Consider the following 16,033-nt stretch of genomic DNA (forward strand, 5'->3'; position numbering starts at 1 on the left):
GCCATGAACCTCCAAAATAGTTAAGGCCAACATGACCTAAGTGAAAGCTTTGCAAATCTAGGTTAGGGTTTGGATATGCTAGAAATTTTTTTCTATAGGGTAACTTTCACTGCTTTTTGCAAGTCAATTATGTTTAAATATTTCTTTCAGTAGATGAAATAACACTTAAGTCAGTCATGAAAATATACATTGGGGAAGCTATAAATCACATGAAACATTAAATTATAATGATAGAATAAAGTTGGGAGCACCCCTAAACCTTTAAGAACTGAATTTTCCACACACAAATCTCAAAGTCTACTCCCTTCAACCAAAGTGTCACCATGGGAAAGTCAACATAGCTTCAGGGTGACACCCTCCCCCCATGACATCGAGACACGTGAAACTCCAATTTTGGCTTCAAAATTTCGAGATCAATTCATGCCATGACGTATTATAATCTTAACGAGAATTATACCAAGGCTATAACTGAATAATTTGAAGGCTCCCAACTGTCATCTCTAGAGCTAGGGAATAATCTAAAGAGAATGGAAGCGAAAAATTGTGAAGAAAAAGAGTATATCAAAAGACATGAAATTATTTCGTACCTACAAGTGAAGGATAATGGTGGAAAAATATCAACCAAATGAGGTAGAGAAATGATCTGGGAGAAAGTTATTAAAATGATTATTTAGAAATGGGAGCCACTAGAACTAGTGCAGGAAAAGAGTAAGATGGTCAAGAGAGCTCATAAAGAGATAGAGGCACTCAAACAAAATTTTGTAGAAATGTCATGCAAAGTCAAAGTAATAGCCAATTTCTTGAGTCAATTGACCAAATAGGAGGCTAGGAAGGAAAATTTTGATCACACCCACTTGACTACCAATGCTGCCCATCTAGATTGGAAGCACATGATGATAGTGCAACTGGAGGAAAAGACAAAAATCATGGTTTAAGAGGTGGAGAACTTTAAAGAGAGTTTAAGAAACTTTGAATTAGTAGAATGAAAACATGTCATGATTAGAAACCTGTAGTGTTGAATGAAGAAAGGGAAAATTGTGTCATACATTACAAAATACCTTATGTTGGTTCGATCATGAAAACTAATGAACAACTAGGAAAAATGTCAAGGGGGGACATAGTTAAGTCCTCATTTTAATCATAACCTAGTAGTCATAAGAATGTATAAAATAGTATATGCACAACTCATACAATAATATTTAATTATAACATGCTACAAGGAGTCCCTTGATAATTTTTATCATGATGTGAGTAATATGAAAAGCAATGTACAATTATGTATATTGAAGTTTATAAGTAAAAAATATTCATCTTAATGGGCATGGCTACCGGGTCTATTGTAGTAATATATTAATGGTGTTGACCTTATTCGATGCAGGATAGTATGTGTAGGTGAAAATTAAGAAGCACATATTCAATATGTACACAAATGTGCTAGAAGAGTAGCACGATATAAATGCAAGAGTATGTATGATTCAGAGTTGATTCATCACACCAAATGGAATAAAGTGTCGATTGAAAGCGAGAAAGATTAGAAGAAGTATTTTCTTTTTAGTATTAAGAAAAGATGAAATTTCTCTAACAATACGAAGAGTTTAGCAAAATACTAAAACCATACAAACCCAACAGAATGGGGATTGTAGCTTATCAGTTAATATTTCTTAGTCGTATTAAAATTTTTAATGTTTTCATGTATTGTTACTCAAGAGATAGGTACGTGATAACTTTCACGTAATTGAGTGGAAAATTCTAGAGTTAGAGCTGGATGAGACCTTCTGGAAGAACCCATTGTATTTTAAACCGAAAAGAGATCTGACTTTAGAATCGAGTTGTTGCTAAGGATAAAGTGCAATGAAAGCCTTTACTTCTAAAGAGGATACATGGGAGTAAGAATATTTAAATAAGAAAAGTTATAAAGAAAATTTTTTGGAAGAAGAAACTTGACAATGAACATCGAGGACAATTTTAATAAAAGGGGAAGAGAATGTATTATCCTATCATAGATGTAATATTGTTTTGGTTAGACTGAGTTATGTTAGAAAAAATGGCAGAAAATCTATGAAGAATATTGGAATAATTATGTAAATGAATAATTATTAATAAATAAATAAATGGGATGCATGTACCTGGGAATGAGACACCTAGAAATGAGATTCTTGCCAAAATTAAAATCTCATTCGTGTTAGATGATCCAAAAATACAAATTTTATCATAGGTTATAAAATTGAAATAAAATAATTATTAATTTAAGAAATTAAATTAATAATTATTATTCTAGAATGATTAATTAATGGAGACAATTAGAAATTAGTATATTGTTGTAACAAGATATGGCTCTACAAATGTGTCGTATCTTAGGCTCTATTTTAGGAGATTAGTTAGCTAGTTGGTTTGAATAGCATTTAATGTAAATGGACACTTGTTATTTAATAAGTGATCCATAATTAGAGGTAGTTAGGACATGGAGGTTATAAATAGCTCATTGCAAGAGTGTTTGGTTGTTCGGGAGTAAACTCTTGGAAAATCAATTATGTAATTGTTTTTTTTCTGATTAATAAAATTACGTGTGTGAGGACACTTCTGCCATTATTGTGGTATCAAAGCTCCAGCAGTGGATTTGAGGAGATTCCAGCTCTACAAGTTCTTGGAACACTCCATTGAATTGATTAGCAAATGTTTGGTATGGTATTTGTCCAATTTTTGTTGAAAAGGAATAGAAATTTTATTAAGAATTGAATAGCCCCTTCCAAAGAAATAAAAGTTTTTTACTGTGATTTTTGGCCTGGCGATGGAGGATTGGATTTAAAATCTTGCGTGGGTTCTTGGATCTGAGTTTTTTTATGTCACATTAGATTACTGTTTGCAACAGGTTAGTTCATCGTATTCATAAGTACATAAGCACCCTGCGTGAAAAGTTTGCAGGCTTCCAAAAATCTTTTCCCTTAAACCTAGTTTCATTCCTACCATCAATGAAAAATGAGTGTGGGTCATGCGTTAGTAGTTTTCACACTGCGCGGACTTGATGAACGAGGTAGGCGGGCTGGAACAATGAATGTAGGGAAGTAGTTATTGCAAGTCTGAATCGATCTATAAAGTCTCTGTATTTAATTATGGATGACATTTTCATGTTCTGAGCTTTGGACGCATAACATTGACAACATTTTCTGCACGTCAAGCACACAGAGCTTGTGTTTACGGAACAATCTGAATATATTAAATCTTCGAGCTCAGTATTTGAAAAAATCGGTTTCTATTGCAAGGGATTATTAATAAAGTTTTTTTTAACGGGAAACTTGTTGTTTGACGTTAAAGATTGATGCAATTTGCTCCAGGAGAACGACGTGAGGTCGGTTTTTAGCCATCATTCGAGAACATCAACAGCTCTGAAATTCAATGTGTAGGCTCTTCCGCAGGTGTACAAAATCTGCAGGTTCAGCCATTGCCAAAATACGGCCATCTGCTGTGAAGCGCAATGAACGGATGGCACCCATACGCCCTTTCTTGTTCTTGCAGGATAAGAATTCTAGATGAGATTATAGATAAGATTAATGAATGGGAGAGAAAAATCCAGTAAGTTTCTTAGCTAGAGAAATATCTTAAACTTGGATAAGAATAAAAGTGTCACAGGAGAGAAATGTAGATTTTTATGGAAAAGCCTAGGCAAATGGATAAAAAGGTCCACAAAAGTGAGAGGCTGCTAAAGGAAAATTTATCATAAAAGAAAGGTATTAAATACCCATTAAAGGGATCAACAAAGATTGTTAATTCCTTGGAAATAAATTCTTAACACAGGGTGAACTAGTGGATTATTGGTTATGGTTGGGTGATGAAAACATGTAATCTTCCCCAGTAAACTTCCATCGGGAATTGAGGTTAAAATATCTTTGTCATATCAATTGATTTTTCTCTTCTTGAAGTTACTATATTAACATGTATTACCATAGGTAGATGTTGGTTCTGATGAGTATGGAAAAAGAAATGTACATAAATAGTTATTTAATTATTGAATGCAATAATGACTTTCTCGATTATTAGGGAAAGATATGTATTATGAAATCTAATGGGAGAATGTCGGTAAAGTCAGATTTATTATTTTGTTGACGTGAAAATATTTTATTTGTACAAACTGATTGTGAGATCTTTAGATTATTTTACGGTAATATATACTAACTACTCGTAACCTAAATTTTCACTGTAAAGAAAAGAAACATAAGCTAAAATAAAATGGTCCCATGAAACGGGAATTAGGAGCGAGAAAGGTAGTGGAGAATATCTATGCAACATGGATCTTCTATGCTTTGGTATAGTAGTGGCATGATAGTTTTTAATAGAAGAAATGAAAATAAATTATATATATAAAACTTTTTGTCCTAAGTAGAACTGTAGCAACGACTGAGACCAAGCTGGTAATAATATTTGAAATTGATTAGTTTGGCTAAATCGCTTCAATCCAACTTTTCCAATTATTTAGAAACCGAATAGTTCCATTTGGATTTAAAATCATAAACGTAAACTTGTTCTAAGTAGTGAGTTCGACTCATTCATGAAGAATATCATGTAAATGCATCAATTAATTGAAGGATAGTTGAGCTTAAGATTAACTTGACTATCCTAGTACAAAGCATGTGGATCTTGGTAATAATGCTTATATAACTATGAATTAGAAAAGAGAATAGAATACTATTTAAGACAAAAAGTACGTAGGCATATTTAAATATGTGCAATGTAAATATAAGATATTAAAAAAATACCGAGTCAAAAAAAATAAAAAATCTTTTGATATAGAAAGTTCAACGATAGGTTAAGGTGAAATTGAAAATAAAAAAAAAATGCATACATATATACAACTATAGGATTAAAACTGGAAAGAAAACTAAGCCATCCAATTCGCTATAGCACCAGTGGGGAAATATGTAGCTACGAAAATCATGGATCATTAAAACACTATACGAGATAAGCGCAGTGAAATTATAAACATATGCGAAACTGTAATACGATTTCGCACTAGAAACAATATATATTACAAAAATATAATAGATGAAATAGGATCAGAGCAGTGTGCTTAAGTGGATTGCATATAATAGATGAAATAGGATCAGTGCTTAACTGGATTGCAGATTTCCGGAATATTTTGTGATCCGATGAACATGGGTGCAATCAAAAAATTGACCATAGCCATGTCCGTCGGATTCCAGAATATTTCGAGAATCTGCAATCTACTTAAAAATGGCTGATTCAGAGATTCAGAGTGTGCAGTGTTTTTAAATATCAGAAAAGGAGTAAAACTATTTTCTGTACAGAATACACCAATATTCCTGCTTAAGGAGGGGATTATACATACAATTGATCACTATAATAACTATGTCGTCATGAAGATAGAGTCGCCTAATCATGAGCCCTTAAAAAAATGAAAAGGAAGTAAAACTAGAACTAACTGTTTCAGAAATAGAACGATATTTAAAACAATTGAGTGATGAGTAAACTGGAAAGTGTGGTATGCCTTCACCCAGGAAATACACCTTGGCCGCCATCTAGAACCACTGACACTACTGCTATCACAATGTTCCCATGTGAGAAAGGCAGAGGTGGAAATCACGGATGAGAGGGTTAATTCTTCAAGGCAGAGGTACAGAGCATAGACACACGCAACGGATTTATCATTGTCTAAAAATTATAGTACTGATATTAATGAAGTTTATAACTATGGGCTGAATGTATATAACATAATAGATAACAATAAGGTGGGTAGGGTTCCACATATAACTGTATTCGACTTAATTGAGTCTCCATTGTAAACCCACAATGTATGGGTGAAATAACTTAGAGGGGCGTATAAATTTTATATATATATAACATAGTGACCCTGGAAACACCCAACATCAAAAAGAATGCGCAACCATGGTTAGGGTGTAGGTAAAGGGCAAGAGCTATTTCCAACACTATAGCATATTTATGACGCCTGACATGCGCGGGAGATAGCCCTTTATAACGCGCAGTTTTTTCTTTTTTTCCTATAGTCATCCGGGCGCAGTGCTATCTCCGGCGCATGTCAGAGTGTCATAAATATGCTATAGTGTTGGAAATAGGACTCGCCGTAGGTAAAGTATGTGGAGGATATAATTATTAAAGATGTGATGAGAATATCACCATATAAAGGTCAACCCATACATATATATATATATATATATATATATATATATATATATATATATATATTCTCAAAGTGAGACATAAAAATATTGATTAAGAACTTGAATGTATTAAGCAGCGGGAACTAAGGTTGCTACCTAGCTAAACTATTTATATAATCCTGATATTAGAACAATTGTATGGGGAAAAGTAACTATGTATCGAACTAAATAATAAGAGCCAATGATTAAAGAAGATATATATAGTAGCTTTGTTTTATTTTTAAAAACAATATTGAAAACGGGGACATGACAAAGCACTACCAAACATGAAAATATACCAAAGTGCAAACAATAATTTATGAGAATCAAACTTTATTAACGACACCCAATCAATTCTCCCAAGGAGGAACAATATGTAATGAAATAATTATGCTCCTAGAATAATCACTTAAGCTCTTTGATTATCTGTATTTTCGCATATCAGTGTCATGAGTCGGACTTACAAATTTATATGAAACAGTTGTATTTATATATTAATTCACACATTGTATACTTACATAAAACAAAAATCACTTTATGACTTTCTTACTATGCTAGATGTATTTATTTATAGTCATTCAAGGTGAAAGGATGATTGGTTGTTACACTGGCCCGTACCATTAAATGAATATTCCCACACCAAGCCATACTTCCGAACCATTAAATGAATGTTTCTACACCAAGTGATTATTGATAATACTTCATAAAAGAGGATCCTTGAAGATTTTATATAATAGTAGTGGAGTTTCGTAAAATTAACCATGGTATCAACAAAATTGATGCGAAGGTAATCACTATCAATAAATCCCTATATATTTTAAAAATAGTTTCCAGTCGCATTGATGTGAAGGCATCCAAACATGATTTCTTAGTTCCAGGAGGACCGTAAAGAAGGTAACATCATTTCGAAGGATGGCTCACCTTGTTATGAAACTCTTTTTGTTGACTGAATCGATCCAGGTCCTCTATGATCCTCTCCAATTGAAAGAGGAAGGATGCTTGAATGAGACACCCCTATATTCTTGGTATAGAGAGTTAAGCCCCTATTTATTGTCTTCCATTCAACTACACTATCTGCAATGTGATCAAACTATGTTGACAAAAATAACTTGTTTGGTCGGGCTACCTTTAGAGTATACATACATTGCTCGTCTTTATTGTTGTCAGATTCAATGTGGTGAGACTACCAACTAGTGGCTGCTAGGAAGAAGTCCACCACCCCGTGACCAGTGGTCAGATAGAAATCCGTAGTGCTTGAATTCTTGGAATGAAATACTATAGGTTTTGGGTATCGAGCCTCCGCAAGTAGAGGTCCAAGTTAGCATACACCTCATTGAAATTCTCTCCATAACTCCCACTATACTCTAGAATGTCGAGATAGTGATAGGGATCACAAGACAACCATTGATTGAAACGTCGAAGCAACCACTGTTTCAGAGATTCTCGGTATTGAAGAGGAATGATATTCTAGAGAAGAGTGAAGAAGCCTAATAGCGACCATATTTTCCCAATACTATTCCGCAACACTCTGAAACTTCATGAAGGGTTGGAGAAATGCACAAAAAGGAAGGATTACTTTGGAGAGAGAGGGGAATGGAAATGTGTTGGCAGATTGGTCTGATTGCAGCAACGCAATCGTGGAAATGCGAGCGACCACGATCTGTAGAACTAAATTCCCTGTGCACTTGGTGATAAAATCCCCGGTCACTTCGTATGCCAATATGGCCACCCACCGTGCCTACCTCGTCTCTATCAAGCACCGCCCCTCCACTGACTATTCGAAGCCTTTCGGCAGTAGCTCCGCTTCCCACTCGTCCACTGACGCCACCCCTTCGTCGGTGAGTATCCAATTGGGTGATCGCAATTTCATCCTCCCAATTTCATTTCAATTTTTTAAATATCCCACGTGACTGCCCAAGTTTAAAATGTGGTGGGAGTTGCCATTCAATGCAGCAACAACCTATTCACATCAATTAAAACTGCATTAACTACACTAAAACAACTAAGTCAGAGTGGTATTTCCGGTAGATGTTGGAGAAATGGATCTGATCTCAAAATGAATGGTGGTGGTTCAACATGCATGCTACTATGGTACCCGATCGTAATTAAGAATTTACTGAGTTGATGCCTTGATCAATGGCCATAAATGGAGACAGATGTAATTAAGGAGCATTAATATGTCAGTAGCTACATATATATTTTACTTTAAGGAACATTAATATATCAATAGCTACATATATTGGTGACCATAACACTACATTATACAAAGAAAATGATAATCCCTTAACATACGCATTAGAATTGTTCTGCATTCCGTCGAACATTAATATCTAGAGTATTTAACTACATCTGTACATGGAATTTTTAAAAATCATAAAATATATTATATTATGAAGGTTTCTGACGTACAACATCATAAGCATGTTATATTCTCGAAGTGGGTAGTGCACAACACCTTTAATTTGAAATACTTGGAATCTCATAATCTCATAATTGCGTAGTGAAAATCACTCAAAGCCTTATAAGAATATTACATTCTCATCAGCGCACAATGTGTAACCTTGCGAACACTTTGGAGAAATAATACGTAGAACATTTATTTACTGGTCGTATTGCATGCAGCTAAACGGACGTATCTCTTTAGAACCACATTATATTAGAATGTTTGACGAATTGCCAACACACGATGTTTTATGAACTAGAATTAGTACCTTAATTACTTTGAAGAGAAGAATAAGCTTATTATTCCTAGAGCAATTTTGTTTTAGGTTTATCACCACCAATTTTAGATTATCCTTTCTTAATGTAGTAATTTTAGATTTGGGTTTATTAGTATTTTTCAATGTATTCGGATTTAAAATAAATTTAAGTGTTTTTTTAGAGGTGAATTTATTTATGGGGAGATTTATATCAATAATCTTGTTATAAAAAATTCTTAACAACATATTAAAAATAATTTTTAATTTTTAATTAAAAGGAATAATATAATATTTTAATATATATTTTAACAAATATTAAAAAAATGTTTGTTAAAAACATGAAGATCTTTCTCCACAACAAAGAATGGAGAAGATTAGGAAAGTATGGCAGACGAAGAACTTTTGCAGCCATTGCAATAAAGGTGCACATCAGAGAGCCTTACATTGGAGGTTGCATCCAAAGAAATGTCTCAAGAGGGAAAACGCACATGTGAATGAATTAGTTGGTAAAGTTGTTAAACAAGTGAAACAACTACAAGAATATGATCCATTCAATTTTTGGAGTGAGAGATGGTGCTATTAGAGGTAGTAACTTATCATGGCCAAATTTTGTAAATCACATGTGAAATGATTGTAAAAGTGATGAAGTGTTGGACCTCACTTATGAATGCAACCTAGTGATCTTTTTGGCCATTTTATTGATATTTGGGGTACTCGTTTCTATTATGTTTATGATGTAAACTTGACCAATGAGTGAGTTATAAACTCTTGGAAAATATGGGGTTTTCTTAGGTCATATTTAGTCTTGTAAGACTATGTATTTTGCAAGTTGTATTACATGTTTGCATAAAGTACAAGTGCCAGTGCATCATTTATGGCTCCAAAGTACAAAGGTGAAGGACAAGGAAGTGTGACTTGTTAGTGCACTTATTGTGTACATGAGGGAGTACAACAAATTGCATAATGTGTTTATGCTTTTGCAAGAGAAAAATCTCTTGAGAGGGGAAGAATGACTCAAGTGGCTCTAGAAAGGATTAAAAATTGAAGTATTCAAATTTCATTGAAATTGAGACCAAAACATACAGCTCATCATCCTGGTTCCAATGGCGTAGATGACACTCAAATCTGAGTTCATATGTTCAAGATATTCGCAGTAAAAGTTTTGCTCAACTTTGCCCCACTAGCTAAATTTAGTAGGTCACCAACTAAATTTGGAGCACAACTAAAATTGGTGGATTGGATAAATTTGGCAGAACTCGCCAAATTTGGTAGCAGTTAAATAAGCGACATTTTTTCACTTTGTGGTGGTCATAAATGGTCAAATTGTCGAACAATTAAAATTGTCAGTTACCCAGCCTCATAGTTCCTCCCTGTCCTTCCATGCCTCCCCTCCTCCTTGTTTCCTCGGCTCTCGATTGCTGAGTTCTCCATTAGTTTTTCGCAGGCCTCTTGTCAGCTCCCCTTCTCGTCCCTTAGATTTCGATGGCCTTACTAGTTCTTTGCTCATTCTAGTGACTCTGTGGACAAGATGCACCCTTGAGATTCATATTTATCTGCGCTTATCTACGGAATTGAGTATCTTTCGATAGATGACTAGTTATCCTCTCTTCTTCAACCATTCCAGTGCAGAGGTTGACTTCAAGGACTCCGTGATCATGGACCAATATTTAGTATTAGGAAATATAGGAGATTTGGTTCTTATGAGCTCAACTAACTAGGATGGTGCCTCTATGTTGGCCTACCTCTCAGCTTGGATGGCTCCAAAAAATATGAAGAAGAATCACAAAACCATATAACCATATGCACAAAAAATTAACACACAAAAATTAAACTGGCGGAAAAGGGAGAGAACCATCATGTGGTCTCTCGTGCTCATCTAATTCACATTATTCAAATAATTTAATAATACATTTAAATACATGAGTAAGTGGTCTTAAGATAGTGTGTCTATCTTAGATTCACTTGGTCGAGACAATTTCTCAACTTACACACTAATTTAGGAGAACTTACTGGAGAGAATCTCTCATCCAAACTAGACTTCTTAGTTTGAGGAATTCTCATGATTTTATTTATTTTATTTAATAATTGGATTTATTATTGATTTTTAAGAGAGTGAGGCTAACATTCCCCCCCGCAATGATAAATCAAAAACGAACAAGCAACCATCTTCCAAGTTCTCAAGTTGATCCTCAAAAAACATTTGCTTAAAAAACTGCCAAAGCTGGATGCTGAAGAAACTACAATATCAAAAGACCATGAGTCAACTGCATATCTGATTCATGTCTGGATGTCGCTTGAAAACTCCATCACGTGCTAAGCTACAAAACGATCCAACTATCCTTTGCTTGAAAACAACATCGGGTGTCCACTGACACAATTTGATGAACGACTACTGGCATATTTGCTAATGATGATTGCCCACTGGCTGATGAAGATGCCCACTGGCTGCTTCGCTGATGTTGTCGAGGATTTTAGTTTGACAATCACTTTTCAATTTCATTGACATTTTCCCCCCTTCGTCCGCTGAAAGGAGAGGCATTCTTCTCCAAATTATATCTGAACTCCCCCCTTGTAGGTGGAGTATTTCACTGGTGTACTCCCCCGTTCAATTGCACGAGAGTACCATCTTCATTTGATTGTTGGCTGCAATATTTGTGAGTGAATCCGATTGTAAAACTTGTACAATCTTCTGGATGTCGATGACCATTCCCAGGGATCAATCCATGAATAATTTATCTTCAATCTAGCTAACTCTCGTTGGTTGCAGCATTTCTCTGATGTGTGATTTGACTTGCTGTAATGGCTACAAGGATGGAGATCAAAACATTGATTTTCCAGATGACCGATTCTTTGACAATGAGAAAATTTCGGTTTGTCTACAACTTGAGTTTGTGTGCATTTCTGTTTGTCTACAACTTCAGTGTGTGTGCATTGACGTCGGTCTACAAGTTGTTGATAACTTGTTGAGGTAATTTGTTCAAGTAATCCAGTACTAATGAACTGAATGGGCTTTGAAGAATCAAGGATATTCAAGTTGTTGTTATCTTTGACATATCCTAAGTCGCATTGATTTTGATTACTTTGAATTTCTTCCCATGGCTTGATGATGGGTTTGGAAGAAATTTGAACTGAAACAACTTCAACACTTAAAGCTGGTTGGATGAATGAAGTTGAATGATTAGCTTTCTCTAGATTGGTCAAAGACTTGGAAGCAACACGCTTCTCTTGCAACTCATTTCTCTACAGTTGCAACTCCATTTGAAGGAACTCAATCGTTGCATGTGCATGTTGAATATGCACTTGAATGTCAACAAGAGTTGTTTTTCTGATGTGTAATATACCTTCATTGTTTGAGAGGATCAAATTGTTAATAATATTTAACAACTGAATGCTTGTTGTGATGGGAACTTGTTGGAATTCACGCTCGCTTTCTTTTAATACTTGTTGGATTTTCAGAACTTGCTCGCTTGATGTTTTGTTGATTGTTGCACGCTCACTTGAACTTGTTTTAACAATTGATTATTTGAACTCACACTTGCTTGCTCTCATGCTCGCTTGATTTGATTATTTGAATGATGCTTGCTTTCTAGATGGCTTGCTTGAACTTGCTTGCTTGATTACTGACACTTTTTGCATTCTTGAATGTACTTACTGAATGTGTGGAGTTTAAAAAGGGAAGGGTGTCGAACATGGTCGAAAATGCACCCAAGAGACAAATGAAAATTTCAATCTTGATGAATCAGTTGAAGACTTACTTGACTTAATGTATTCACATTAACAATTCAAATTAGGGTACTGGTTACAATTGAGAATGCACCCATACAATTCAGTTAAAAAATGTTTATCTGCAAGTGATACAAAAAGTGTTGATGATGTGGATGTCATCTTGGCTTGAAATGCTTGATTTTGTAGTGTCCTTAACTTGATTGCTTTGATTACATGATGTGAAATGTGCTTGCTTGGAAGATCATCTTATCAAGTTGATGATTTGATGCTATGTGCTTATGAACTTAATCTTGATTACAGGAGCTTGAATAAGTGTTCTTATACTTAAGCTTGTTTATGTGCATATAGTTGTTTTTTTAAAGCATAATAAAGAGAGTGTTTTACAAATTCGACTCAAATCATGCAAGCTTTTGAAGACAAAGAAAAAATGCCCAACTCTTTTGAAGACAAAGAAAACTCATCAAATACGGTTCACTAGTTCCTCCATGAAATTAGATGCAACTCAAAACCCTAAGAACCACCATTGAATTTGTCAAAAGCTTTGGTTAGAAATTCATCTCAGGATTTGTTTGGGAGTTCAAAGGTAGGCCTTTTGTCAAGAAGCTCAACTACTTGTCAAGCGCATGTAACTTCTAAAAAATTCTCACCAAGGATTTCCTTGTCTCGAGGAGCCGAGAACCATCTCATTCCTAAAAGGAATCACCATCCAAACTACACGTCAAGCCTACAAAGCCCAATAAGATTTTCCAATCAGGATATTGAGAAGAAAGGTTCAAATCCAGCAGATCAACAACCCCCCCGTGCTACAAATTCTAGGAGAAAGAACAGTTTCTACTAGATGGCAAGACTTGCAAAGAAAACAAAAAACGAAATAGAATCCTGGTTCATCAACTTCATAGAGAAGACCTTAGACACATCCTTCAAAAATATGAAGAAAAATACAACAAAATCATTCATACCCTAAGAACTAAAATTCTCTGATACCACATGAAGAAGAATCACAAAACCATATAACCATATGCACAACAATTTAACATGCAAAAATTAAACTGGCGGAAAAGGAAGAGAGCCATCATGTGGTCTCTCATGCTAATGTAATTCACATTATTCAAATAATTTAATAATACATTTAAATACATAAGTAAGTGGTCTTAAGATAGTGTGTCTATCTTAGACTCACTTGGTTGAGACAATTTCTCAACTTACACACTAATTTAGGAGAGTTTGTTGGAGAGAATCTCTCATCCAAACTAGACTCCTTAGTTTGAGGAATTCTCATGATTTTATTTATTTAATTTAATAATTGGATTTATTATTGATTTTTAAGAGAGTGAGGCTAGTAAAATATTTGTATTGGGAGCTAGCTCCTCGTTCTTTTTTGAACAAAAAATTCAATACCCAATTATTTAAAAAAAAAATTGGAACTTGCCCTAAAAATATGGCAGATGGTTTTTGAATCATTATATTAGAATAAAAACTATATATATATATATATATATATATATATATATATATATATATATATATATATTAAATGGGGTCATGGGCCAACCCCCCTCCAACCCCTCCCTTATTATATCACATGTTAAAAAATAACCAACAACAATATTATACCAAGTGACCACCAAACAATGCGGGGCTAGCGGGGATCGAACCCTCATCGGTCACTTGGCCAATCTCTCCAAATGGGTGGCCCCATAACCAACACACCCCATTTAATATGGTGGTCAAACATAAAATACATCAAATATGACAATCCAAATGATTAAAAGGCTTGGCAAGTATGGAATTCAGGACTAGCCAAACTACATATTACCTTGCCAACTAGTGTGCCCAATGACGCTTGTTGGGAATTCCACCCAATGATTTTATTTAAACACAACATATTTATTTTCCCAACTGGCGGAACTGAGAGGAACCACACAGTGGTGCAGGGAATGGGCACTATTCTTGAGAAAGAATACTTCAAGGGAATATTCCCTAGAATATTCCATAAAATATTCCCTTTGTAAAATGTTGAGGAATCTTTAAGATTCTCTTGAAGTTGATTTTTGGTAAAGTCAGAATTATACCAAGTTTATACAAAGATTAACTAGAAATTCAACAAGAGTTTGTTTGCATGTTTGGTTTTCTAATCTGAGCAACATTTTCTAAAAGTAGATTGTTGAGGGTAGAACCATGAAGTTGGAACCTTGACACAAGAATCTACATGTAATATGAAACCCTACCTCGAGGCCCAAACTTGACAGTTTCAGAAGAAAGCCAAGTTTACACTCATTTTTCTCAATTTTTTGCAAGGAACACAATGGCATGATAAGTTTCTTCATATGAGTAGCAAATTTAAATCAACCTATAGAAGAGAATATTTGAGGAATATTTTCATATTCTAGCAGAGCCTAGATTTGACTGAGTTAGAAAGGGGTTGCGTTTGCAATCATTTTTCACATTTTTCACAAGAAACATAATGGTACGGGTAGTTCCTTTATCCAAGTAGCCAATTTTTAGACCATTCCTAGACTTGGAAGCATAAGGTGCTTTGTTTACATGTCCTTTTTATTTTTGCTGAGATGATGATTTGATTTTGAGATCCATGTATGCCAATTTGTTGGAGGATAATTGTATGCCACTTTATGTGAGAGACTTTTAGTTTGTCATATTGGAGGATATATTTTATGATTAAGTTCTTATAGAATAACATATCATGGAGAGACATGCCACTCTAGTTAAGGGGGGCTCATCCTTGTATTGACAAAGAATGCATCATGTAATCATCATCTTCTTGCAACAACTAATCAAGTAGCCCCCCAACTTGAAGACTCCTCATGCAAGGTTTTTTCCTTTTCCATGTTGACCTTCCTCACTTGATCTTCACTAATATATATTTCCTTGGTGAGATCTACATTTTAACTTACACTATCACTCAGATCTGGAACTTTCCTATCTTGTTTATGGGAAAATCCACCCTTCACTTGGCTAAAAGTTTCCTTGCTCAACTCGACATTGTGCAAGTCCAAGGCTCAAGGCTCAGCTTGGCCTTTAAGATTGCATAATGCATAGTCCTTGGCTTTTCCAACTACGCATTCTACAACTCTAGGGATCAAGCCTCACCCTTGGCCACAGAGACTGCACAATGTATAATCTATCCCTCAGTATGCCCAGGCTGAGACTGCGCATTGCCCAGTCTCAAGCCGCAAGCTTCCCCCATGGATAATGTGACGATAGAATGCACATTTCATGAAGCTAGTACCTTCCCCTAGTTTAAGAATTGCGTAATTTTTCCCCTCAATCATGTGGTTGATTCCTTGATGTTGCATTGTGAGTAATTTTAATCAAGCTAATTCATGTTTTCCATGAGTGCATTTTCCTCCTATATGTATTGTAGATGTTGAGAACTTCTCTTGATCAACCGCTATTATCATGGCCCTCAAAAGATCTATC

General features: G+C 34.8%; 1 pseudogene; it reads right to left on the minus strand.

Moving 5' to 3' along the window:
* LOC149201835 (uncharacterized) overlaps positions 1-3,491 on the minus strand; it is a 37,086-nt pseudogene extending 33,595 nt beyond the window's left edge.
* Between the last annotated feature and the right edge of the window lie 12,542 nt (positions 3,492-16,033).

Source organism: Pinus tabuliformis, chromosome 2_1, assembly GCF_031772625.1.
Source record: "Pinus tabuliformis cultivar Carrire ecotype Pingquan chromosome 2_1, CPIR1, whole genome shotgun sequence".
Taxonomy (NCBI): domain Eukaryota; kingdom Viridiplantae; phylum Streptophyta; class Pinopsida; order Pinales; family Pinaceae; genus Pinus; species Pinus tabuliformis.